This window comes from Zingiber officinale, unplaced genomic scaffold, assembly GCF_018446385.1.
Source record: "Zingiber officinale cultivar Zhangliang unplaced genomic scaffold, Zo_v1.1 ctg252, whole genome shotgun sequence".
NCBI classification, from domain to species: domain Eukaryota; kingdom Viridiplantae; phylum Streptophyta; class Magnoliopsida; order Zingiberales; family Zingiberaceae; genus Zingiber; species Zingiber officinale.
Genome location: NW_024589923.1, coordinates 369,422 through 385,555, shown reverse-complemented (window position 1 = coordinate 385,555; position 16,134 = coordinate 369,422). Strand labels below are relative to the sequence as shown.

General features: G+C 38.5%; 1 long non-coding RNA gene across 1 annotated transcript; it reads left to right on the top strand.

Moving 5' to 3' along the window:
• Window positions 1-700: 700 nt before the first annotated feature.
• LOC122037320 lies at window positions 701-1,712 on the top strand. Its single transcript, XR_006127619.1, has 3 exons — window positions 701-1,182; window positions 1,263-1,505; window positions 1,696-1,712. It is a non-coding gene; the product is annotated as an uncharacterized LOC122037320 (long non-coding RNA).
• The last annotated feature ends 14,422 nt before the right edge of the window (window positions 1,713-16,134 follow it).

Here is a 16,134-nt window from a genome sequence, read left to right as displayed (position 1 = left end):
GCACTACCACCGTCCCTGTCAGGCGTCCATGAGGTATTTCATGTATCTATGCTGAGGAGATACGTACCTGACCCGACACATGTGCTGGCAGATATTCCAGTTCCAGTTCAGCCTGACATTACGTATGAGGAGGTTCCGGTACGGATTCTCGACCGGAAAGAGCGTCAGTTGCGGAACAAGACTATCCGGCTGGTTAAAGTCGGATGGCAGCATCATTCGGACGAGGAGGCTACTTGGGAGCTCGAGGATACGATCCGAGCTCGATATCCCCATCTTTTCACTTGAGGTATATGATTTATTTACCGTTCAGCATTTATACTTTCTATATCTGTTGTAGTACTTGCTGATGGTAGATAACAAAATTTGGGGGACCAAATTTTTATTAGTGGGGGAGAATGTAAAATACCGGAAAATATGCGAATATTACTAAGGAAATTTTCTGGAATTTTTGGAAATTTTTCGGGAATTTTTCGGATCTCGTATGGACGAGTTAACGGGGACAAAAACGGGGCTCGGAAAAGCCTGTTTCGGATACCCTGTTTTAATGAGGAAAAGTTTTAATTTTCCTTTTCTTTTTCTTTTTCTTTTATTTTCCTTTTCCTCTGTTTTTTTTCCCCGACGCCGAACTCGTGCCATTTCCCTTTCCTCTCCCGCGCGTGCCGAAGCCCGACGCCGAGCCCTAACCGCCGACCCGGCGGTTTCTTCCTCTTCTCCGAGGCCGAAGCCTTAAACCCCTCGGCTCCTCCTTTTCTTCTTCTCCTCATCTTCTTTGCGCCGATCGCCTCACCCCGCGACACCGAAGTCACCACCGCCGGCTCCTCTTTTCCTGCGCGCCGACGCAGATCGCCGGCTACTGCCGACTCTAGCGCCTTACCCCGACGCACGGAGCCAGTCGTGGTCGTGCCCTAGCAGAGACTTGCCGACGCCATTGCCGCCAGCGACGCCGAGCGCCTCTGCACAGCGCCGTCGCCGTCCGGAATTTGTTGCCGGCTTCTCCTCTACCCCACCACCTCTGTGCCCTAGCTTGAAGCCGACGGCCACGGTTTAATCTCTCCGGCGACCATTTTTGGTTGCTGTCCTTGCTATTTCCTAGTGCCGGCAGCCGACCACTTTGCCCTAGATTCCTTCACACAGTAACCATAGTGCTCTGCTCACTTTGGTGCCCTAATTGTGATCTGGAAGGTAAGGTTTGGTTTCAGAAATTAGGTTGTTTAAATTCGGAATGCTTGGTTTTGTGATCTTCTCATCTTGGTCTGATCCAGGAAGGGAGGTTTTGTGATTGTGAAGATGCTCTTTGGTTCCAGTAGTGCAGATTCTTGATTGTGGATCGAAGGATAAGGACTGTGAGGTGAAATTTAGTGCTGTAGATCAACAAGTGCGGTTGTGAGATTCTGTTCTGTTCTCTTCTGTGGTGTTCTTGATTTCAGCTCACTTTGTTCAAGCAACACTCCTTTCCGCCAGTTCCTCTTTGGCTGCTGATTAAGAACAGAAATCTGTGATTTGAGGTAAAGTGTATAATTTGTTCCGATCTTATGAGCCTACTTAGGAGAAATCAAGTTTATTTAGGTTTAGACCTAAAGCAAGTTGATTATGTGATGTTGATTAGGGTTTTGTCCTAATTTAGGGTTAGAGATTTCATTTAGCTATTTATGGGAAATTGTAGCTAAATAAAATATATTTACATTGGTACCACAGGTCTTTGACGCGAGACGAGTATCTCGATTATTGGATTGGACCTTTCTATTTTGGAGGCGGGTACTTTTGACTTATTGTCTTTGATATGCTTAGTAATTAAATTAACAAGATGCATTAATTGTGTTTCTTACTTGTTTCGGTTAATCACTGCCCAATACATGCTACCTGTTGATTGATTGTTTGTTTACATCTTGTATGGATATATACCTGATCTATCATGCTCATGGGTAGTGATATAACCACGTTTCACATGTTCAGGACCTAGGTTTGATACCTTATTGATCAGTATATCTTGATATGATTCATTCGCTTTGGTGCACATTATGATATGTCCAGAGGTTGGATTAGTATATTACCATGCTTAGTGACATGCACCATTTGCATGATCGCATGCTGTGCGATAGATTGCTCCATTATTGTCGAGCACATTGCCAGTTTCATCACTGTTCGGTGCTCCGTTGTGACGCTCATGGGTAGCGAGATACAGCGTGGTAGCACGTCAGTTTGACTCTTCCGGTGCTCCGTTGATCCGCTCAGGGGTAGTGTGACGCAGCGTGTAGCACGTTAGAGATTCCTCCCCGTCACAGTGTACCGGGAGTTGAGAGCATTGCGCTCCCCCATTTATGATTTGGGGTAGGAGTACGTATGTACTCCGACAGCATCCCGTCCACTCGATCACTCATCAGGAGTAGTGTTGCTGAGTGCACGGTTGTCACAGCCCTACCCACTTGGTCCCACTTTTGTTGTGAGTTGGCTGACTGGCGTCAGGGGTGACCATGACATTGGCATCATATGCATGATGCATTTATTGTTTGTGTTTGTGTTTGTTACACTTATATGCTGCACATTGCTTGGATACCTTGATTGACATGCATACAGGTCTTCTATACCCTTCGGACTGTTTGTCCTTTTACCGGGTCCTGGTTAGTACAGATTCTCTCCTGTCTTCTTCGGTTTGTAGTTACCTTTATCTTTATCAGGAGACTGTACGCATGATTAGTGCTAGGTGTTATTTCTTTACTTTGCATATCAATTGTACCTGCTGAGTGTTGGACTCACCCCGCGTCCATTGTTGATATTTTCAGGTTGATGCTGTCAGGAGAGAGTTCCAGTTGCTGGTCCCTGCAGACCTCGAGGATGTGATTGGTTTTTCGTTTGGTTTCCTTTTCTGTTCTAGACTATTTGAACTTGTTATGTTCTGGATTTATTTACTTATGGACATGGTATAGATTTTTATTATATCGATGGATTTGGATTTGGTTTTTATTCTACTACATGCCTGCCTGGACGGCAGAAGAGGTGAGTTCGTCGGATTTGAGCTTTACGAGTGTAGTGGAGTAGGGTGGATTTCGAGTCAGAGTATTATTTTTACTGTTTGATTATATATAACTGCGTGGTGATGTTTTATTTTGTTGTTATTATTCCAGCCGCCTATGGCTGAGGTATTTGTGAGATGTAGAAAAGTTTCAGATTGTCCACCGTACAGGGGAGATGCTGCCGAAATTTTCTCGGACAGGGACTCCTCTGGGACGTGACAACTAGGATGGCTGCAACCACAGAGTTAATCTATTTGCACATCCTACTATTATCCTGCCTAAATTTATGTATGAAAAGTGCATAATTTAACTGAAAACCAAATACACAGAGCCAGAAAACTAGCTCTGATACCAATTGTTGGCACTACTCAGAATTCCATTCTGTTTTCCCTGTACAAAAATTTGTACAAGCACAGAACTTTTCCTAGCAACCCATGTGCTTTTCAGAAGTTAAATTTGGATTGCAAATGAAACTTAACATTATTAATCTAAGTTTAACCCATGTGTTCATCAAAAGTTAAACCATATTAAAGAAGTTGATTAAATATCTATTTCAAGGATTGGCTTCCAGGTCGTTGGCGAGGCACTCGACCTTCTTGGGCATGGGATCATCCACCACTTCCTAGTCAAAGCCTTTCAAAGAAATTGAATATTTAAACTCCTTACAGTAAACCCTAGGTTAAACTACAGAGCCTCAATCAAAGCACAAGATCGTTAGCCTCTTGTGTTGGTACTTCAGGATCCATACAAAGGAAAAATAAACTAGTACACAGCGAAAACATTTAACTAGTTATACCTTTCTTTGTAGCTTAAAGAACTCTTGATCTTCTGTCATATTCCTCTCCTCCTCTTGGACGTCATGTGGGCGACGATCTACCAAGATGCAAAAACCACCCAAGTCCTTCTTTCTTCCAAGACTTTCAGCCACCGAGGGATCAAAGCTAGGAACATTACCTCTTGTTCTTCTTTCTTCCTTGTAACCCGCCGGCCATAATATGGTTGAAGCCTCTTGATGTCACTGGCCTTAGGTGAGAAAGCAAAGGGAGAATAAGAATATGAGGGGGTCGGCCACAAGGAGAATAGAAGAGGAATAGAAATAGTGTAGATGATTATTTCCTCTAAGGCACCATCTATCCTCTTTTATAATCCTTGGTAATGGCTAAAAAGGAAATATTTTAACAACAATTAAAATCTCTCTTTTAAATTTCCTATTGTGGATGGCTACAAAAGAAAAGTTTTAAAATTAAAAATCTCTCTTTTAAACATTGTAGATGGCTACAAAAAGGAAAGATTTTTTAAAATTAAAACCTTTCTTTTAAATCATGGTTATAAAAAAGCAAAGTTTTAACAAAAATTAAATCACTCTTTTAAACCATTGTAGATGGCTACAAAAGGAAAGTTTTTTTAAATTTAAAACTCTCTTTTAAAACTATGTGGATGGCTTCAAAAAAAAAGAAAAGTTTTTAAAATTTAAAATCTCTCTTTTAAAACATTGTAGATGGATAAAAAAAAGATTTAAAAAAAATTAAAACCCACTTTTAAACCCATCTTAGCCGGTCCCGTGCTTGTGCCCAAGCAAGGGGTGGCCGGCCCCTTGCTTGGGCACCAAGCAAGGATGTGATCGGCCATAATGATGACTTGGGTGGATGCGAGACTTTATACATAGAGGCTACAACATAGACCTAGAGGAGGAACTGATTTTGGCCTCCTGATGAGCTTGAGCTTCCTATGTTTGACCCGAACACCCAACTCAAGTTCATTAATAATAACTCATACTACTAAAGAGTTATTATTGAACTGCCGCACCAATCCCATATTACATTATGGGTTCATTCTTATCATGAGTGTGTTAATCTCCCTGTGTTTAAGATATCGAATGCCCTTTATTTAAATGAGATACTGACAACTCACTTAATTAACATCTAGCTTCAAGAGTAGTACCACTCAACTTCATTGTCATATCGGAACTAAGTTCACCTGTAGGGTTTACATGACAATCCTTATGAGCTCCTCAAGGGGTCATCATCATCCTAATAAATAGGACACAATTTCCTTCTATAAATAATATTATTTCTCAACTTATCGGGCCTATTGATTTAACGAATAAATCTCACCCTTTGATAAATTAAAGAAATAAATACTAAGTACATGTGCTTGTTATTATATCGAGATTAAGAGTACGCACATCCATAATAACAGATGTTCTATTCTTTTATGCAGTCAGTATAAAAGGAACAACCTCAAATGGCCCATCTCTATACGCACATAGTGTACTAGTGTAATTTTATAGTCAAGATAAATTAGTACCAAATTACACTACAACCATTCCAATGGTTTGTCCCAATCCATCTCGGTTGTGAGCTTCTATTTATAATTTATAAAGAACTGATAACATGATCTTTTGTGTGACACCACACAATAATCTACAATATAAATTAAATGGACAACTACATGTAACTAAATGCAGACATTTGACCAATGTGATTCCCATTTCAAAATAAATGTTTATACAAAAAAACTAGGCTTTTAGAATACATTCTAACATTTCTATGGTTGAAGTCTTCATAAGAGTTGTAGATCTTGAAGTTATCTACATTTTAATATCTATAACGACTTATAACTCTAGATGAGCAGAAAGTTATAACTATTTTACTTTTGGTCTGCAGTGCAAAAATGACATGGGCGTGTAGAATTGACACACCCCTGTGGTCGTGCCTTTTAGGCATGGACAGGCTGTGTGGACCTTATTTTGTGTCATATTTTCACACATGCATGCCTCATAAGCACATCTCGGGTATTTTGGAAGCTCGAGACTCTAGTTAAGCTTCGTTTTTGCTCCAAATCATGTCCTGTCAATGAAAATATGCAAAGAGCATATCTGCAAAAAGAATGAATGGAAGTATGACATTATAATGCAATAGGGTCTAATAAATATAGACTATGTTAATAAAATATAAGTAGATGTGTGTTAAAGTATATATAAAAGTGTATATAATCTACGTATATCACACCCCTAGACTTAAACCTTTGCTTGTCCTCAAGTAAAATCCACAATCTAGATTTATGTGCGTAGATGCCATGTAATAATCCCTAATGAATCAATATAAACCTATCATATAGTTTCATTGATGAACATGATACAAAAATTATTTGAGTGTGGCCTAAGTAGAAGTTCTCCGTGCTCAGTGTGAGTAATAAGTGGCTTAACTTTCTCAAGTGTCAATCTCTAAGCCTAATCAATTTTTCATTTAACCATGTTCCTTATACTTCCGGTGATAGACACTTACTTGCCACACGCAAGGTTTGTTCCCCACAAAAATGCTATGCATCATCTACACAAGGTCTCAAAGGAATACTCAGTATAAAGAGAAACATATGCAAATATCCCAGTAACCTACCTCGGTTTCAAAGGGGTGAATTACTAGTTCCCACTCACGATAACTATCTTTTTATCCCTTATTTTTTTATTTCTTTGAATATTTGCAAAGTATCAAACTTGAACAAACTTCCATTCATCATTTTTTTAGGGATTGATTTTTTCAAATGAGCTTGCATGATCTGAGTTTATCCAGTAACCAAAATATAGTTGAGAGTTCACCATGAAAGCAATAGTACTAGTCTAGTTCTATGAATCATGACTATTTTAAAAAATATCTACCATCAAAGTCAAGCATAATGTGAAGAGATCTTAAAACTAGGCCAACATTCAAATTTTTCTAGTAATAACAATGCTCACTTCATGCTACTATAGGTAGGAAAACATAGATCAATAGGCATACTAGCATACTAAATCACACAACATAAATATCTAGATGAAACGTGCCAGTATTTTGCTTTAAGAAATAAACAATCATGATGTGATGAATGTTGCAACCAGGAAAAATTTCAAAAAGATATGTGTAAAAACTAAGAAATATGACAAACACAAACCTAAACCCAAACATCCCCCCAGACGTAAAATTTTCATTGTCCCAATGAAAACTAGAAATGGAATGTGAAGGAGATTTATGAAGTTTAGAGAAGTTACCAAGTGATGAGCTCCAAATGGTTGGCATTCATGTTTTGAAGATACTTCCCTATATATGATTTCACTCCTCCACAACATTAAATCCTACAAAAATAAGATAGACTAGAAAAATTAAGTAGAGGGCATGATTTATTATGAATAAAGAAACTAAAAAGGAACTTGAAGGAAACTAAACTAAAATGAAAACAAGATTGAACTTGGATTTCCTCCTAAGAAGCGCTTGTTTAAGGTCATTAGCTTGACCCCTTATTCGGCTCGTTTAAATCATGATCTGGCCAAAGTGAGATACTTACGGACTTTTCTTCCAATAACCCAATTTATTATGAAGAGAGTTATCATTATAAGAACAATGTAGTGTATCTCTGCTCTCTTCATCTTCGTCTCCTTAAGAATCCTTTCCGGCTATCAAAGACGGTTCAGTATGAGCTTCCAATTATTGGCCTCTTGAAAATCTGCACACCCACAAAAAAAACAGACCTCCCATATACATGTTAAATAAGTAAGGACCAAAACCATATCAAGTTTAGTTTTGCAGTTATAAGTAATGCAATCATATCCAACAAAATCAAGCATAGGTACCTCTATAAAATTTTCTAAAAGATTACTAGAAATACTAACCTTGCATTGTTGGGATATACTTGAAAGTTCTAAACATGTGGATGTGACTTCTTTAGAATTAAGTAATGGTTTTGGCTCTGGCTCAGGTGGAAGTGCCTCTAAAAGTGGTGATTATTGGGGCTTTGCTTCCATTGCATAAGTCCCTACACATTTATCATCAACCAATCCCATTCTAACAAATTCCATTGTATCAATTGGTTGTGCGACCAAAGGAGGTGATCCTTGTGCATTTCCTCCATAGTACATCTCCCAACACTTTTATCCACCTCATCATCATCATAAGTTGAAGAGTCTACTATCATCAAAATTATCAACAGAAGGAACAACATTATTAGAAATTTGTTTCAATAATCATAAAGCTAAGATCCCCTATTGTACCATTATCTCTTCAGAATCTTGTGTTGTGGTCTTCATCCAACTAGGAGTAGGAGTATTTGAGTTTTAGGAGTCCTCCCAAACAACTAGCTCATCTAATTGTGAATGATGTGGTATATCAAATGATGAATCATTCTGAAACTCTAACGAACTCTAATTTACTTGGGAAGTATGCTCAACATTTTATATGCAGTTGTAGTCTAAATTTTGATGATCCATCCAAAATTGATTGTAATCTTAAGGCAGATCAGAGATCTGCTGCTGGGATAGTGACTGCTCACTCTACTCTAGAATTAGCTGGGGTTGAAGGTTTGAATTTGATAACCTCCCCAATCATAGCCATAAGTATCAAGAACTTGCTCAGTGTATCTTGATGTTGAGGTTGAATTAAATACTGAAGTTACGGAGTAATAGCAATTTTTTGAAAAAAGTCGCAAATAGCAGATGGATGAGATGTGCTTCTACACACTCCACAAAGGAACTCAAATTCATCATCTTCTGAGTCATGATTTTTATCAATAGGATATCTTGCTCTTGCATTCATGGGTGTGAAAAATTCTCTTGAGGGTCTGCTTGACATGTTAGTGCTCAAGATATCTAAAAAAAAAAATAAGTAAAACCAAAAATGCATAATTAAAGACAAGAAAGAAAATGCATAATAAAAACTAGAAAGAAAATGCAAAAATAAAAAGAAAAATGTCTAAAATAACTCATATGCTAATCAACTAATGTTAATAAAAAATAGTCCCCGGCAACGGCGCTAAAAACTTGTTATGTCACCGCAAGTGCACGGTTATGTCGTCAATAATACAAAAGATATTGAATCCACAGGGACTATTGATTAAGCACTAGTTAACTTTGCACGACGAGCTATCTAGACAATCGAAGGTTAATTAGAAAAGAGAGAGTGAAGAAAAGAGAGCATGTAAAGAGTAGAGAAAGAGGGAGAGTTGGATTTGGGGATGGATAGATACTAGGATTTCGGTTTCACTATGATGCTACTTAATGACCCTATGCATTATTCATCTCCTTACCTCCATTCTTATGCACATGTAGAAAGTTACTGGTTATCCCCAGTAATGGGCAACCGACACGGTAGTTAGATTAACATCCCTTGCAATTAAATAGGAATGATTCCTACGAAGTTTGTTAGCGGGATCTGCCTATCACTAGCGTCCCTCAGTCATACAATATAGGAACACATGCACTACTTAATAAACATAGAGATGAGGATTATAATTGACTACGACTACCTACTTTCTTGAAGAGAATTACTTCTTCTTTCAAGATGACACCCAAGACGTCCGTTAGCAGGATCTGCCTGTCACTTGTGTCCTTCGGTCATACGATCTAGGGTATCCCTCTACACGATCCTCAATCAATCTACATCTACATGTTTGAACCATTCACACTCTTCATCAAACACATAGAATGCACAACACAAATAGAACATGACATAACACTTCATTGAATAAGGAAATATCCAAATACATAGTTCATATATCCACAATTACATCATAGTTACTTCCTACATCCTAGATATAGAGATCTACTCCATTTCAAGAGAATAAAACCAAAAAACAACAAGTAAAGCAATCTACAACTCAAAATATAAAGAGAAGAGAAGAGAAAGCTTATCCATGTAGCACCGGTCTTCTTGGATACAATCCTTGCTTTAGAGGTGCACGGATCAGTGAAGATGGAAGAAAGAGGATTCCTCCAAGGGGAAGAACCCTCCTCTAAGGAATGGTGGTGAGCCCCAAGCCAAAGATGGATGAAAATGGGATAAAAATCTGATGTGAGCCAAGAAGAGGCATTAAAGGGAATTGGGGGACCCATGACGAGGTCCAAGACTAAGAGAATGAAGCAAACTTTGGAAAGCTTAATAATGAGGCTCAAGGAAAAGGAGGATCAATGGGAGTGATATCATGATTCTTGATAGAGTGAGACCACTAAGTGCATGGTCAAAATAAGTCAATATGAGATATTGAACTCATTTGATTAGAGTGAGTCTACTTGGAGTTCAAGAGAAAGATTGATTAGATGATGACACGGTCTATGCCTCAATTGATCAATTTAGATGTCAAGGATAGAAGGACATTGTCACATATTGTGAGAGTCACAATTAGTAGTTACAATGGAGATGTTGGATCTCAACAGTCTTGTAATTTGGGTAGTAATGATGTGTTGCTAGATACCGCTCATTGCTTATGTTTCTAAATGGGTTTAGGAGCATTGCCAACGTTACAAGAACCTATAGGGTCACACACAAAGGGCAGTTAGATGGAGATTAGGTTCATATAATGGACCAAGAGGATTAGGTTCATGTGATGAACCAAATTGGATTAAGAGTAATTCAAATTAGACTAATTGAGTTGGACTCAATTTGATTCATGTGTCGAATGAGTCTAATTTAGACAATGATTCATTGAGTCAATTTAAACCAATGAATATAGATTCATTAAATTAAATTGATTTGAGTCATAGGAGATAAGAGGTCAAGTTTAACTTGACTTGAGAGGGAAGATGAAGGGTCAAGTTTGACTTGACCAAATGTCACTTCATTGTGACTTGGCATGGACCGGCCAATGATAATGTTCCACATCATCAAGGCTACATCATTGTGTGCCACCTCATGAGGAAGACCAAGAGCCATGACTCTTGGTATTACATGGAGGTATAAAACACTCTAGTAATGGGCTGACCACATGTGTGTGAAGCAAGTGTGTGCTTATTCAAGATCTCTTCTTCTTCCTCTCTTTCTTTCTCTCCTTCTCCTCCATTGCTGAGACCTATCAAGAGTGCTAGCACACTCTAAGTGGTTCTTTCCACCTTTTGTCCGTGTGGATACGTGTAGAGGACTGTACACTTGACACTCTACGAGATCCGATAACCATTTGGATGAGCGGGATAAGCGAAGGGCATCGCAACAAGGGTAATACTTCCTTTTCATGTAGATCTAAGATAGATCTAGTGTAGACAAACATGTACATGAATATTTTTATTTATCTTCACACGGATCCGTGGCTAGCTTCGAGGTTTCCGCAACGCAAAAAGCGATTTTTGTGGCTCGAAAGTTCTAATAGTGGTATTAGAGCCACGTGCAAAGCTTGTATATATTTGTATTTGTTATTATGAAAAAGGTTTCAGATCTGTAAGTTTTTAAAATTTTTCTACTTTTATGGATTTTGTGAGTATTTTTCTTGTACAGGCGAAGCAACAAGTGCTTGGACACTTGTAGGCTTCAAATACTGAGAAAAACCTTCCGAAACGGCAAGGTCTCGCCCAAACAAAATTATTTTTTTGGGACAGTGACTTAAGGCACTATTAGATCAGTTGGGGACACTCACAATATTCATTTCGCGAGAAGGGCACTGGCCCTAACCCTGCAAGGGGCGTTTGTCTCGCGATCGCACCCGAAAATCGCTAAACGGGACCTCCGAGGAGTTGTGACTCATAAAATTGATAAAATAGTAGTAAAATTATAGAAATTTATGTAAAATACATGATTTAGAATTATGTATGATATTGTGATGGTTATGGCCCAAAACCCCCAATGTGATTGGTTAAAATTGTGTTGTAATTCATAATATGGCCTACGCGCCATTTTAGTATTGTGCGTGTTGTATATATGCGGCCTGCGCGTCCTGCCTCCCTTATTATGTTCCTTTTGTAAATAGATTTTAGACTCGAATGTAACTCGAGTTTCATATTTGTAATGTACAAAATGATGCAGTGGAAGGTCCACTCAAGAAGGAGTTACGAAGAGGGTGCTGTCAACACATGGCGGTCAAAAGGAGGCGCCTGAAGAAGCCGTTTACCCTATGTTGACCGTCCGATCTTTTAATTGGCTTGAGAAGATCGTAGTAGGGTCATGACCCCATCACAAATTAATTAATCAGTATATATATATATATATATATCTATCATTGCTTATGTGATGTAGGGTAATTATTGCCTTAATGTATATATGATACACATTCATGATTAGATTAGATCTTAATCAAGTCAACTCAAAATGCCTACCAAGTTTTGATACTCATCACTACCTCGATCATTTGTTGTTGTTGAATATGCCAAAGCAGAGTAACGCATATTATCTTGGTACGGTGTGGAGGGACAATCTTGGTCCCGCCTATCAAAGCTTGGGTGAGAACAAACTCAATTTTATTGAGTATAACTAGTTAATTCAATTGGACCGGGTAAAACTATAGGCATTTTCCAACAGTTGGGAAGATAGGATAAAGATCATATTTATCTTGATCCTATAAACAAGAGTTGCATAAAGATGTAGTTGATAATTAGTTATCTACCGATCATACTAAGTCTTGGACGATTTAGCCAAAGCTAACTCAAGGTGTAGTATGATGTCGATCTTGTCCCGCGAGAATTATAGCTAATTGGTATGAATCTAGTAGTGTGGTTTGACCACATCCATGACTTGATTCTATAAAAGCCCTATAATTCAGTGGGAGCATCTTTTGGTTAAAGGCCTAATTAAATGATAAGTGGAATATGATATTTACTTTCTACTTTATTTATGTTGTAGATTGCCATGTCGATGAACACGAACATTTTCTCCCTGCGTTCTGTCCTTGACAAGGACAAACTCAATGGAGCTAATTTCCTGGACTGGTACAGGAATCTGAGAATCGTTCTCACACAAGAAAGAAAACTGTACGTCCTGGAGCAGCCTATTCCAGAGGCACCTCCTGCCACTGCCACGTGATCCGACCGAGATGCTTATAAGAAGCATCAAGATGATGCATTAGATGTGTCATGCCTCATGCTCGCAACCATGAACTCTGAGCTTTAGAAGCAACATGAGTTGATGACTGCTTATGATATGGTTGAATATCTTCGTCAACTATATAAAGGGCAAGCAAGGCACGAGAGATTTGAGATCTCTAAGGCACTGTTTCAGTGCAAGATGCAAGATGTGTAACGCCCACCCTTCTTACCCAAGGGCGGCGCTACGTTCTTATACTACTTACGTACATGTTTTACTATAACAGCGGAAGAATAAAAACTTTAAAGAATTTAGAGATTTATTAAGCATAATATCACATATTCTGATTTGTTCAAATGTGCATATATTAAACTTATAACTAAAAATATTAATTTGTCCGAATCGTCCTAGCCGAGCCACCACCACACACATCACTATCTGCTCCTCCTGCTGCTCCGTTGTTCATCCAGCTTTCTCTTTTATCTGCGGTACAAGGAAAGTAAGCTATGAGCACTCATGGCTCAGTAAGTTCCTTTCCTACTCACTAAAACCGAGAATCATCGTATATCAAGAATGAATCAACATATCATCGTCTCAACTAATCATAACATAACATATCATTCTATTCAAACATATCATGCATATTTCTTATTCACATATCATTTCATAGAAGCATGAATATCATATCATAAAACAAATAAATCACAAGCATAAGACATACAAGGGCATCATATTCATATCATAATATCACATGACATTATATCATATCATCATATAATTCAAGCACATATGAATGTAGGCAATGCATCGTGAATTTGAAAACTTATACTTAATAGTACTTGAAATTAATATTATCATCATTTGGGATCCCGGTTTGTACCACATACATAATGCGTAGGTCCAAGGTAGCAAGTCTTGAGCCCTACCATGCATACATACTAGGCCCAAGTCTTACTCCATCGACCTAGGGCACTCAAAGGCCCATTACTGACGAGGCTCGAGTCTTACTCCATCGACCCCGGGGCGTTTACGAAGCCCACCCTTGGTACAAACCATAAAAATAACTTATCATGCATAACTATCATATCATGTCCTTAACAATCTTTCATGCATTTAGTCTTTTCATTTCTTTTCATTATGTATAGCATTTTCTATGCTATCACATATCATAACATGACTTCATTTCTTTTCATTATGTATAGCATTTTCTATGCTATAACACATCATGGCATATTTCATAATATAACTTCATTATGCATATCATTTCGTAACTAAAGCAATCATGCATTCTAACTTATTATCATATCATTTTCATACAGCATGACATAGACATATTTAATTTTTGTTCTAGGGTTTCTAGGGCAAAGCCTTGTACCGCAGGTGAGGGGAAGCTTACCTTCTTTGCTTAAGTTTCCTAGAGTTGAGAACTTGCTTGTGGACCTTTCTTCCTTGCTTGCTTTGCTCGGCACCAATGGAGGAAGAAGTGGCTAGGTCTTTTGGTGGAGAGGAGGAGGAAGAAGAGGAGGCTTCTTCCTCTTGTGTTGCTCGGCAACAAAAAGAAAGAAAGAAGGGGGAGAGTTGTTGCTCTCGGCAACAAGAGGAAAGAGGGAGGGAGAGTGCTCGGCACAAATGGAGGAGAGGAGGAGAGTGAGTTGAGGATGAAGCCCCCCCTCCATGCCTATTTATACTAAAGTGAGGGGAGGAAAACTTGACTTGATTCATCCTCCTCATTTACTTCTCCTCTTAATGAGAAAGAATATGCTAGAGAAATGCTTCTTGAGTTTCTCTCTTTTCTTTCTCTTAATTTCTCTCCTTTCTTTCCTTTAATTATAATTCCCATCTCTCCTCTTACAATATTCACTCCTATCACACTTGGTTAACACATGCATGCATCCACAAGAGAACCAAGGATCAAATCCTTCTCCTAACATATTTTTGTACAAAATAATTCATGTATATGCATTATGCATAAATATTTCATACATGCATATATAATATCTCATATTTCTTTTGTTTACATTAATTCCTTGCATTATAAATCATGTATAGAACTTTATATTCTCAACTTTATTTTCTTTCATAAAGTTTTTAATCATCTAAATCCTTCCCATCGTAACATTCAACGTAGACTATCTACACATTCTTTTCATTACATTCGTACTCTCATTGCCCTTACTTTATCTAGGCTTTCTAGGGGTGTTACAAGATGGGACTCCCGTAGGTCCATATGTACTCAAGATGATTGGGTACATAGAGAACCTACAGAGGTTGGGATTCCCACTTGGCCAAGAACTGGCCACTAACTTGATCTTGCAATCCTTGCCAGAAAGTTACAGTTAATTTGTCATAAATTACAACATGAACAAAATTGATAAGCCACTGCCTGAGCTGCTAAGCATGTTGCGAACTGCTGAGCTCAACCTTAAAAAGGTAAAGCCCAACTCCATTTTGATGGTGCAAAAGCATAAAGGCAAGCAAGCCTAAAAGTAAGGGAAAGTCCCAAGCTAAGGGCAAAGGCAAGGTAATGAAACCTAAAGGAGGGGTTCCCAAGGATGCTACCTGCTTCCACTACGGTCAGACCGGGCACTGGAAGAGGAACTGCAAAGGATACCTAGAAGATCTTATGAAGAAGAGAAATGAGATTTCTACTTCAGGTATGTATGTTATAGAAGTCAATGTCTCATTTCTTCATCGTGGGTATTAGATACCGGATGTGCTTCTCACATTTGTACTAGTGTACAGGCACTGAGAAATAGTAGGGCATTGACGAAGGGCGAGGTGACCTATGAGTAGGCAATGGAGCATGGGTTGCTGCTGTTGCTGTAGGAACTTACTTTCTATCTCTGCCCTTTTGGCTTGTACTAGAATTAGATGAATGTTGTTATCTACCTGTTCTCACAAAGAACATCATTTCAGTTTCTTTTTTAGACAAGAAAGGCTTTTCGTTTATAATAAAGAACAAATGTTGTTCCGTTTATTTAAATGATATGTTCTATTGTAGTGCACCTCTGATGAACGAACACTACATTCTAGACTTAGAGAACCCCATCTATAACATAAGTATCAAAAGTCTCAAGTCAAATGAAATGAACCGAATCTATCTCTGGCATTGTCGCTTAGGTCATATAAATAAGAATCGCTTATCCCAGCTCCATAAAGATGGTTTGCTAGACTCATTTGATTTTGAATCATATGAGACATGCGAGTCATGCCTACTGGGCAAGATGAGCAAGACTCCCTTTAGTGGACACAGCGAAAGATCAACTGACTTATTAGGACATATACATAGTGATGTATGTGGACCTTTCAATGTCACTGCCAGAGGTGCTTATTGGTACTTTATTACATTTACTGATGACTTCAGTAGATATGGT